General features: G+C 37.0%; 1 protein-coding gene across 7 annotated transcripts in view; it reads right to left on the bottom strand.

Moving 5' to 3' along the window:
- UBE2E2 (ubiquitin conjugating enzyme E2 E2) overlaps nt 1–12,635 on the bottom strand; it is a 371,623-nt gene that overhangs the window by 292,715 nt on the left and 66,273 nt on the right. For 2 of the 7 annotated variants that reach the window (XR_008298020.1, XR_008298019.1), the window contains exon 4: nt 11,506–11,585. The exons of the other annotated variants lie outside the window; for them this stretch is intronic. The gene's annotated coding sequence lies outside the window, so the exon portion shown is untranslated. The remainder of the gene's footprint in view (nt 1–11,505; nt 11,586–12,635) is intronic. 7 annotated transcript variants of the gene reach the window in all.

Genomic DNA, 12,635 nt, shown 5'->3' with positions numbered 1-12,635 from the left:
TAAACTATCCAAAATTTTATAAGCACAAATAAGGCCAATAACAGATTAGTTACATCGTTAAAGTTACATATAGTTCATTAAAATTAGTTACTTCTCTTTTATTAAAAAAAATGGTCTCTTTCTTTGAATAATATAAATTTTATGTAGTTCTTACCCAAATTCTAACTCCCTGAACATAGTTAATTAAGTCTAGAATAGAAACATTAAGGCTGGTAGCTATTTTAGCTTATTTTTTGAGTAGGCTCCACACCCAATGTGGGGCTTGAATTCATGATCCCAAGATCAAGAGTCAAGTGAGTGGTCTACTGGCTGAGCCAGACAGGCACCCCGATGGCTATTTTTTTTTAAATAGGTAAATCAGATAGACCAAATTTGACCACATGTATTGTTTGGATTGTTTTTAAAATTTTTTTCCTACATGGGACTGAAAAGGAGGAAACTGTTGTTAATTCAGGTTGTACCTGAATTACAATCAACTAGTCACAAAATGAGTTTATCCCTAACACCACTCTAAGTAGGAAAAGCCCTACATTATACAGAACCCTTCTTATCTGTGTTAAGGTTCCAAATTGCAAAGATCCTAAGGCAGTGATTCTCAAACTCAGCTTGCATGAGAATTACCAGGAAGGCCTGTTAAAAGACTGCTGACTCCACTTCCAAAGTTTCTGTTTTAGTTACATTTGTAACAAGTTACCAAGTGACAATGCTGCTGGTCTGGAGACCACACTTTGACACTCACAGACCTAAATTTTTGAAAGCCTGCAAATTTGCATGATTTGGCATATGCTTTTAATCCTCACATAACAGGAAAGAACATGGGTTTTGGAATAAGATGGAGGTGGATTCGAGTCTCAGCTCTTCCCCCTTCCTAGTTACAAATTTTGGGAGTAAGTGACCATTTTCAAAGCCTGAGTTTCCTAAGTTCCAATTTTTCTAGTAAGAAAAAAACTTTTTATTGGTTGCCCTAGGGGTAATTTGGAACATCACCTATCTATCTGCACTGAGGGGTGAGTGTCGAAGGGTGACATTTATTAACTTCTCTTTGCATAACAGTTTTAACAAGAAAAGTCAGCCTGTCCTAGCTGTCCCAAAAAGTATGAAGCTATCTCTGGACTCCCTTGGCTTCTAATATTCAATCTGATGAAACATGAACTTTAGCCCTCTCCAAGTTCTGCCTTTTCTGATATACTTATATCACTATTTTACAGCTCCTCCACATTCTTACTTATCTTGGCCTGAATCTTTTCTCTACAAATTAACCTAGCCCATTACCAAGTTAATTCACTGCTGCAATTTTTTTATCATGGTTCCTACAAATGATAATATGTGTTTAGTATAATAAGTTGAACCCAGTTAATTTAACATTCCTTACTTGTGAAAGTATACTGACTGTACTTTTTAACTTCACTTTAAATCAATTTTGTTCACATATAAAGATATAATTTTTATCCTGAAAGAAGATAAAACTCTAGATTTCACACCGTAGAATACTAGTCTTGGGTTAATCAAATACAGTGTTACTGTCGAACATTCAAAGCGAATTTTATTTACAATTTAGATAAAGTGAACCCAAATTGCTAGAGTATTATCTCCCAAAAGAGCCTATAAATTTATCAGCTATCAACATGAGATTTATTTATTTATTTATTTATTTATTTATTTATTTATTTATTTATATTTTAGAGAGGGGAGAAGAGACAGAGAGAGACAGAGAGGGAGGGAGGAAGGCAGAGGGAGAGAGAATGAATCTTGAGCAGTCTCCATGCGTGCAGCCTGATGCAGCGGTCAATCTCACAACTCTTGAGATCATGACCTGAGCCCAAATCAAGAATCAGATGCTCAACCAACTGAGCCACCCAAGGGCCTCCAACATGAGAATTATATTTATATGTGTTTGCTTTGTTTATATTAAATATATGGTGGGAGTCAAAGAAAATTGCTCACAACAGTACAGAAGCTGATACGTAATAACATTAGAAGGTAAGCCTGTGTCATTGTGTCATTAGACTAATGGTTTTACATACTTATTAATTCATTACATTGAACATTCATCTTCTAACATCTACACACGGATGACAGAAGGACCTAGATGAAAGCTCACAAAATGCAATGTAATAAAAAAATTTCTCAGAAGGACCAAAAATGATACTATTTTTTTTTTCATTCACTGCAATGTAGTCATTTATATAGGACAACAGAAATTAAATACAGCTTAAGGGAAAGGGCTGAGCTTTGGAATAAGATGAAGACGGGTTCAAGCCTCAGCTCTTCTTCCTTGCCAGTCATACAACTTGGAGAACAAGTGGCCAAATCCCGAACCTGAGATTCATTTGCAAAATTTAAATAATTCCCCCAATCTTGTGAATCATCTGGAGAATGAATTAAAATTACATCCAAAGTTATCCGTGGTACAAAGAAATTACTCAGTAAATAGCAGCTAATATTTACTTCATGAAAAAACAATGAAGCTACTTTCGAAAACTTGGCCTATATTTCTTCAATAAAAATAATTCAAACTATCTGTACTTCAAAGATTTCTAAGGGATTTAGCAGATATCTAATGTTACCCCTAATGGAATTTTCAGAAACAGAGTTTTCTATTCACAAGATTTTCTGGTTATTCTTATCATTAAAAATATAGAAAATTTAAGAAAATAGATGTTATTTCCTTATACATGTTTATTTTTATCAATGTTAGATCACAATTGTAATAATTGTAAAGACAAGATGGACACAGGAAGATATAGTTATTAGTATATCAAGAAAAAAATATTCCTATAAGTAGATGTACCAAAATATGGATATATAGGTATACTTAAACATAAGTAGATATAAGTAAAGTAACTATGAAAACTTAAAAATCATTCTTCTAAACACAAATATAAACTTTTAATTAAAGTTTTAATTTTAACTTTCACAATACAAATATATATACTTTCTGCATTTTATATACCCCCTCATAAAAACTGTTTCTGAGTTAATGTATAAATAGCATGTGTAGAAGATAAAATATATTTCTCCATTTAGGCTCTACCAACAGCTCTACCAACAGTCATCATTATAATCTCTGCCTACCCATGAGTGACTGATTCCTCAAGCTCTGGGTCTGGCAAGCCATTTACCCAAGCCACAGCCAATTAGAATAGAACTCCACACCCCAAGGAAAGGCAACCCTCTAAAGGTTGAAGGGAAGAGAAACTGGGGGTCTCAGTGATAACTGGTGTAAGAACTCTGCTTTCTGGTCACCCCAGACTGAATGGTCACTGACCAACTTGACCCACTATGGGAATTCTGAATGTGAAGTAAGAGAGAAGGTAACATGAATAAAAAAAAAGCAGATTCAGTAAACACAGAAAAGGACAGTAGGAAGCAAACATAGAAAAGTGGAGTCTCCAATATTCCCTACTGTATACAACAAATATTCACTGAGCCCAAGCAGTGGGTTACATGTCAAACATGTGTTAGGACAATTATGGCAAGTGCCACTAAAAGAAGGCACCATTTCTGAGTGAATAAGACAAATGGGTAACCAGGGCTGCTCTTAGGTCTATAAGAGGCTTTCTAAGTAAACAACCTGAACACTTTCAACTTCCAAATACAGAAAGGAAAAAAAAAGTTCAAAATGTGAATTAAGATCAAAGAGGGGCACACATGGGTAGCTCAGTTGGTTAAGCATCCAACTTCAGCTCAGGTCATGATCTCTTGGTTCGTGGATTCAAGCCCCGTGTTGGGCTCTGTGCTGACAGCTCAGGGCCTGGAGCCTGCTTCAGATTCTGTGTCTCCTTCTCTCTCTGCCCCTCCCCAGCTCACGCTTTCTCTCACAAACAAACATTTAGAAAAAAAAAATTTTTTTAAGGATCAAAGAGATTGCACGTTCATGCCTAGTCCCATTCAAAATCCCTCAAAACTTCCCACTTAAAACTGAGACCAATGTGATTCTGACCCATATCAGGTCTTCACTGTAAGGGTAAGGGGGGCTATGGTATATGTACAACATTTATACTTCTCAAAGAATATTAGCACTATCAAAAATCTCCCCATAACAAAATACCTTCAGGGTGCAATTCTGAATACCAGAAAGAGCTGCAAATGACAGGGTTAATCAAAACACATCCCACAACTGTTAAGGGACTTAAGCACGGGGACTGCATTGGCAAAATTTTAAAATAGGTTATGGCAGGTTATTTATCTTTGGTACCCATAGCCCACCTGTGCTACAAGCTCCATCCTATCCCACTGTGTTCTCTTCTCTATCAAAGCCTCCTAAGAAAAGAGATTGGTATCAGTGATTTGAATCCTAATGTGGCAGTAAGTCAAACATGTATCTTTCCCACACTTATTTGCATTTATGGCCTTCTAATAGGTGAGTGAAAGGCACTGCTGACTATAACTGATTTTAAGCATCAGTGAATGAGTGTTAACAGAGGTATCCAAGAGAGAAGGGTAAGTGTTTCCTTAAATTACCCCTCAACTACTGAACGGAATCTGTCACTTTATTACCTGAAAATTAAAGACAGTATAATTTTTTTAAATGATAGTCGTTTTAAAACCATGTTTATAACAGAAAACAAGTTAAACAGTGTGCTCCTACCCTTTAAAAACTTACACAATGACTCAAAGTACATGTAAAGTCCAATAATACTAAAAATTGACAATTTAGTATAGTGAATGATTTATGATCCAAAAAAAAACACAAAATGAGTATATGAATAGGTTTTTAAATAAACTATCAGCAAGTCGTAGATCCTATCTAATACTGCTGTGCTTGGTTCTATACAGCCAGAGTCTTGGCAATTTAGGTTTTAAGAGTACATTTAAACAAAATTCACTGCTGAATTCTGCCACAAATCAATTCTTTTTATTCTAAATTAGCTTCCAATTTCATAAATTAATACTGATCATGTGATTACTATTTATTATTTATTGTAGTTCAACAACTGCTCGATATCTTTTGGAAGCTACATCTAGGAAACATATATTTAATTCAATTCAACAAATGTTTCTGTGTACTTACAACATGTCTTAGACATATTTTACATTAAAATAAAGCTACAACGACAGCTAAATAGCCATGTTTATTATAAGCTTCCATTTACTTATACTTAAAACTCCTCAAAATAACTTCTCTTTGATCTGGAATATTTTTACTCTCATTCTCATCCATAAGATTACAGTTAAGGTTGAGTAAGTTCTCTAGTATCACATATTCAGGGACTTACCAAATGTTTAAAAGTTGTATGATCTTACAATAAGGACCTGTTAGGGGCCACTGTACCTTAAAAATGAAAGAAATTGCTTTTTTCCCTAAACTAAAAATATATTTAATTTTGGGGATTCAAACTAGTCATGACACTGTACTAATTAAGTTTCTAATTGCTTAGAAATCTTAAGCAACATGAGAAATTGAATACATATTATTTCTCATACATGTATATAAATGATTATGTGTTAACATACAAGGCATCTAAGTACACTTTAATGCATGTTTTTGTTGGAAAACTGCTCTCTGAAATACAGTTAGTCTTTCCCAGGAGAAACTGTTCCATACAATTTGCAAACTTTTCCACTCAGTTATTTTGTTACTTTAATTCTGAATAACATCTGACTAAAATTTGAATATTCACTGCAAGTTTTATTAGCTCAACAGCTTTAGAAAACATACTAAAAAGCTGGGTGTCACACCACGTGAAGCAGAAAATTCGGTGCAAATACTTTATGCAATTTAGAAATGGACTGTTTTTGTTATGCCCACTTCTCATAATATTTTGAAAATCAGTCCTCAATGTATAATTAATGGCTGTTATCCTTAATAGAGAATCTCCAGCACATCAAAATAGCACTTTGAATGAGGTCAAAATCTTTGCTGCTTTGGTCCTAACCACAGAGCCCTGAGTGACCCACACATGGTAGGCATTCACTTAACATTTGGTGAATGTATCTAATTAAACTCTACGGCCCTGGTTAAAGTTAATAGCAGAATCAGAATCACAACTCCTTACTTTAGGACTCTTTCTTATGTATCATTTATTAACTTTTCATGATTATATTTTTAAAAAGCAATGAGGAAAAGGATTACTTCTGCATTTTTTAAAAATGTTTGTTTATTTTAGAGAGACAGTGCAAGCAAGGGAGGGGCAGAGAGAGAGGTAGACACAGAATCTGAAGTAGGCTCCAAGCTCCGAGCTGTCAGCACAGAGCCCAATGCGAGTTCAAACTCACAAACCATGAGATCATGACCTGAGCCAAAGATGGATGCTCAACTGATCGAGCTACCCAGGCACCAGCAAAGACTAAGTTTTTAAAGAAATATGTTGATTCTAGGAAAAGTAAGCAGAGGTTTTGGTTCTAGTTCTTAGATGGGTTGGATAATCTATGACGTTTACACAATGAACACACTACATAGATAAAAATGTTGACCTCTGAAGCCTGCAGGAAATCATAACTCCCTGAAACCTACACCATCAATTATCAAATGCAAATCTTATTATCAGCATGTGTATATTCTGGCAGTAGCCAATCTTTGAAAATATACGTCAGCATGGATTTGAGAAGGATACTGTGTGAACACAACAGTTTTACATGTCAATGGGAAATAATGAACACTCCTGATACTTTTTTTAGTTTTTTATTTAACGCAGCTTATTAAAAAACTAATTTTATTCCTCCTCTGTATTAACTATTCTTCTAGTGTACAGCTGCCAACCGCAGTTAAATCTGATTAGGCCCCATGCTGAGTTAATCAATCTGATAATGTCAGACATTATTAAGAAAGCATACATGATATGGTCACAACATCTACTATCAAAAGCATGTAGACCAAAGCCTTTGTTTTCCCAGAAACTGCCTGCTTAAATTAGCTCAGTTTTATTTTGTTTTGAAGAATAAAAGGAAAAAAATTTTTTTATCTCTTCCTAAGGCAGGTAAAGATTATTGTTAAAATATTAATACTATGATGAACTATTTCTTCCACTTTTATAAATCTTCTTCACGTAATGAAATAATCCCAAAATCACATACATGATTAGAAATAAAAACAAACGGGCACCTGGATGGCTCAGTCAGTTAAGTGTCCAACTCTTGATTTTGGCTCAGGTCATGATCTCACAGTTCGTGGGATCAAGCTCCACATTGGTACTGACAGGGCAGAGCCTGCTTGGGATTCTCTCTCTCCTCTTTCTCTGCCCCTCCTCCCTTCAAAATAAATAAATGTTAAAAAAAAAAAAAAAAGAAAGAAAACCAAAGTATAAATACCTACAATATAAAATCACATCCCAAAACAGTATCTTGAGGGAACTTTTCTATTTCACTTTAGTTTATAATGATTAAAGACCTCAAAACACAACCCACTCTACTTGTAATTTTTAGAGCTTTGCTGCACTCAAGCTTACTTCTGAGTAATCGACGTAAAAAGCAGCATGATCATTTGAACACATAAGTCTGTGTCATGATTCCACTACAAGACAAGATTCACACAATACATTTTAGAATACAGAAAGCATTACAAAATATATTAATATTTTTACAAACTTTCCATCTTTTTTTCCCTTCTGAGATCATGAAAAGATTCAAAGAGGGTAAACGGAAAGGAGTTCTATGTTAAGGGCTATTAACCTTTCCTTAGTTTATATATTAAAATTTTTCAGTTACAAATTTTTAACTTGATCAAAAGCAGGAAAATTTTTTTTAAAAGCTCTGTTTCTTGAAACTAAAATTTAAGAGGAAAAATTAGAACAAAAAGAAGTGTACCTTTTATGGAACTACAATTGTAAGAAATGGGTTGTAATTTACTGTCTAAATCTTAGGAGAAAAAATAGGAGGTTGGTAACTTACTGGAAGAGCTGTCTAGAGAAGGTAAGTGAAACCATAAGAGGCTCTCTAACAACCAACCTGTGCACATGCCAGACAGCCGTCTTAGTTTCACTGGCATCACGAGGCAGATAAAAAGAGACAGAAATCATACAATAAAAAAAAAATAACCTTATATCTACGTTTCTCCCCCATACCGTGTCTTGTCAATCTACAGAGTCCTCAGAATCTTTTAGTAAGACCCTTAAATGACATCCTTTCTGATGTGATCATTGAACACCAGATGGGATGGCGGCAAGCATCATGACAGAAAGCAGCTCCCCAAATTCAGACTGTTCACAAATCAGAACTGCTGGGCAACATATTCTTCTCAAATACAAACTTAGTCTTCTGGACACCATGACGGAAGAGATCGAGAGTTTCTTCTAAACCTTGAATCATCCTTTCCTTCTCCCCCAAGCCACAGCTCCAACCCCTGCATCAACCCCCATGATTACAGATTTAAGTTGGCTTCTTTTTAAGAAATGTAAGCACCTCTACCTATCAAACTGACATTAAAAGGGCTGATGAAAATTATAGAGCAAATAGAAAACTGTATACCTTACAAACCCATTGTCCATATGGCAGCCAAAGTGTTCTTTTTAAAAAGTAAATCCACTAGGGCCTCTACCTGGAATACTTCAAACGTTTCCCAATATTTTGAGGACAGAGTACAGAATCCTTAATATGACCAAAAAAGACCCTGTGTGATCTAGCCCCAGTCTCACCCTGAGCTATTCTAGACACCTCATAGTTCCAGTCACATTTCATCTAATTGCAGTTCCTTGAACATGCCCCCATTTTACCACCTCAAGGCCTTCACACATGCTGCCTCCTCAACCTAAAATACTTCCTTCCCCCATATGTCCTACTCAACTTAGGCTGTAAAGGTGTTTTTTCAATGATAATTGTTTTCTTGTCACACACCGCGCCCCATACCCTGTGTGATACACTTTCAAAGTAGCCTAAATTCCTCTTTCAGTCTTTCTCACGATTACAAGTAAACTGAGAATAGTCGCTGTCCTTTTCCTTTAGAATGTGGGCATCAACAATGGTTGCTTTGTTCATTCCTATAGTCCCCTTGCCTATCACAGTGCTTTGCACATAGTAGGTACTCAGCTGTTTCCTGAAGGGTGATATTAGCACCTCCCTCACAAGGTTATTTTGAGGATTGAATGAAAAAATCCATATAAAGCCCAGGTTCTACCTAGCACTCAATACAAGTTAGCTGTTATTATTAATATTTTATATAAGAGTGTATAAATAAAAGCAATTAGGCAATATTTATTAAACCTATTCAAAACTAGACACTGACACAGCTCCACTCCATTTATTTATTAACTGCACAACATTTACTGTAAAAAAAAAAAAAGTGAGAGAGAGCTATGTAGAAAAGTTAGAAACAAGAATATTCACTGCATCATTAAACAGTAAACAATTTTAGTGATAAAGGATAAATGATGGGACACATAAGTAAAGGAATATGTGGACAGTAAAAATCACTTTATGAATCTAGGAATTTTTTCAACGATATGAGTTTTTATAACTTAAAAGGCTATCACAAAATACTAATATTTTTGCATTCACAGACCGTCATTTGTTTTGAACACAATCCAGAAAGATCAGAAATCAGCACTACATATAGGGAGAGATAATAAAGCAGCATGGCAGTTCATTGCTACTGTACTTTTTAAAAAAAATTTAACTCAACAGTCCTGTACTACATTTGACATCCCTTCTTTTACCAACAGCACATTTTTTCCATTACACCAAAGGGTTTCTGCACAAGAGTGATTCAATCACTAAGAAGAGTCAAGTTTGTTAACACCTGAATAGTTTTTTAATAACATACACTAGGTCAACTTCAAATGAAAATAATCCTGGAAAGTGGGAGAGTAATTTCTAGTTCAACAATTTTAGACGTTCAGGGCCTATTTCATGATGCTTTAAAATGATTATACTGCTGTTTATACTATAAACTTCTTGTAGAAGTATAAACTGTCTATGACAGTTAATTTTGTGTGCCAGCTTGACTAGGCTGGGGGTGGGTGTTAACTGACATTTGGTCAAACAGTATTCTGGGTGTGTCTCAGAGTGTTTCTGAAATTAACATTTGCATCAAAGGCTGAGTAAGGCACACTGCCCTCCCTAATGTGGATGGCCCTCCACCAATCAGTTCAAGGTCTGACTAGAACACGAAGTCTAACCTTCCCTGAAATAAGAGGGAAGCCCTCCAGTCTGACTGCTTGAGCCAGGACAACCGTCGTTTCCTGCCAACTTTGAGTTCCAGTCAACTCAAACTGAAAACATCAGCTCTTCTTGAGTCTTAAGCTTGCGAGCTTTTGGACTGAATCATATGCCATCAGCACTCACAATTCTTAGGCCTCTGGACTCTGACTGGAACTACACCATCAGTTCTCCTAGATCTCCAGCTTGTGCAGTGCACATCCTAGGACTTCCTTATAATACATCTCTTTCTCGGGGCGCCTGGGTGGCGCAGTCGGTTAAGCGTCCGCCTTCAGCCAGGTCACGATCTCGCGCTCCGTGAGTTCGAGCCCCGCGTCAGGCTCTGGGCTGATGGCTCGGAGCCTGGAGCCTGTTTCCGATTCTGTGTCTCCCTCTCTCTCTGCCCCTCCCCCGTCCATGCTCGGTCTCTGTCCCAAAAAAAAAAAAAAAAGGTTGAAAAAAATAATAAATCTCTTTCTCTCTATATACATCCTGTTGGCTCTACTTCTCTGGGGAACCCTAACAGACCATCCCATATGCCCATTTCAAAACTCTCCTCCCTCACACACACCCCTCAAGAATCTTTTGAAGATCCATCAGAATACAAGTTCCAGAAACTCCATGTTTCTATTCATTATTGTTACTATCTCCACTTCTGCATGTCTACTACACAGTAAGCATAACGAACAGAGGAATGAATAAAATGAATCTGTTCCCTCCAAATTGCTCACAGGTTACACAAGATGCAAGTAGATACAATTAGTGACAGCCTCTTTACAAATGGGGTATGAATTCAGTTGTCAGGATGATCTCAAAAATGTTAGACTATTATCATTCTTAATGCAGGATTTGGGATTAAAAACCAAATCTGCTTGAGAAAAACGATTGTATACCTACGAGAAACTATTAAATGCGTTCCAGAAACTCTTATTAAGTATTATAACTAGTAACAAGTATCCACACAAATGACCTTTCTGACAGAGCTAGAAAAATCAGAAGCCAGTAATGATGGGTTCACTCAAACCATTTCTTCCTTATTTCTTTTCCCAAGACATAGAGAGAGAAAGCTCAAAAGACAAAAATACAAGGGTTGACCCTTGTATCAGGACCTAATCTCTCTATCTATATGTACTCCACAGTTCCTGAAGACCAGCTTAACTAAATCACACAAAATCTTGTCCAGGAGGAAAACAGAAGCAACCCCTGCAGAGAAGCGGGCTAAGCCCCTAGTGTGTTTGCAAACCAGACTGAGTGGTTCCCATGACTCCCAGGCCTTGGTTTCAGGCTCATCCCATAGGTGCAGAGTAACACAAGCCCATGGGGCTCTTGTTGAAAGGAGTGCTGAGAGAGCAAGAGACAAGTTCTGCCAAGTACTATGTATACAAATCTGCCATTCTGGCATGGCACATGCCCTGAACCCAAAGGCAATCTTACCATGGTAGACTGATGGGCCATCAGCAGAAGAAGATTCCTGACCCTCACACCGTGGATGACTTGGTGGTAGGGGGAGCCCACTAGACACAAGAAACAAAATTGTCCATTGAAGGGAAAGTGGCAAAAAGGAAAGGAATCTTGACCACAAAAGAGTTAACAGCCTCAAAAGTAGGGGCCTTTCTAGCCCATGGCTGCTGGCATAGTAGCTAGACAGTAAATCCATTAGCCACTCAGAGCCTGCACTTGGACAAGGCATTTCTGGAGTCCCAGGTCAAACAGAAGAGCTCCAAACCAAGACTTTCAAGAAATCCCTAGTTTCTGGTGTTATTGTGGCTCCTATTTCTTGATTTTGGGCTGTGAGGGCCGGGAAAACATGTTGATTACTTACAAATAGAATGAAACAATTTCTCCCCTTTTCTACCAGGCCTTTACCACATTAAGTAAGTGGCAGAGCATTTTCCTTCCTCTATGATTTTTCTCTACTACTTTCATTGCCATGGGCTTTCTGCTCTCTGCCCACAAAGAGCTCCAGCACCTTGCACAAACTATTCAGTTGTTGCTGCTCCTGGTGCATTATCAACTAAAAGCTGTTCTTTGATGCCCCGAGTAGATGACATTTTCTTAACCAGCCCTTTACATGATAGAAAAGCATTTTCCTTTTTCTCCTCTTCCCTTCACTCAGCCCTGAAATCCACTCCCCTTGGATGCTGAGAACTGATATGGTCAGGCTGTGTGCCTTTCCAGCCAGTAAATACAGTTCAGTCACTGAGCGTCCTCTACTTTTCTTTATTTCGATGTGTCTCCAACAACAAACACAGTCCCTAAGGCCTTCAGTCTTTAGCTTTTAACTCCACATGCCAACTCTAAATGGGTTTCAAATATCTGCCTACAACAAACTTCCTATATGAGAGGTGCAAATCCAGCTTCCTTACTACCCAGTTCCCTGTTGCTTCCACCACATGTATTCCTGGGTAAGCAAGCTCCTGAGGCAGAAGGAGTCACTAGGTACAAAAGCAAAATCATACACTGGAAGAAGTGTCAAAATGAATTACATTTTTATTTTTGCTGGGATTCTTGGCTTCTCTGTCACTGTCTAGTTTAACCCATCTTCCACCCCCAGTTCCCCTTAT

Source organism: Acinonyx jubatus, chromosome C2, assembly GCF_027475565.1.
Source record: "Acinonyx jubatus isolate Ajub_Pintada_27869175 chromosome C2, VMU_Ajub_asm_v1.0, whole genome shotgun sequence".
NCBI classification, from domain to species: Eukaryota; Metazoa; Chordata; class Mammalia; order Carnivora; family Felidae; genus Acinonyx; species Acinonyx jubatus.
The sequence above is the reverse complement of the archived record's forward strand: the minus strand, read 5'-3'. Positions and strand labels throughout refer to the sequence as shown.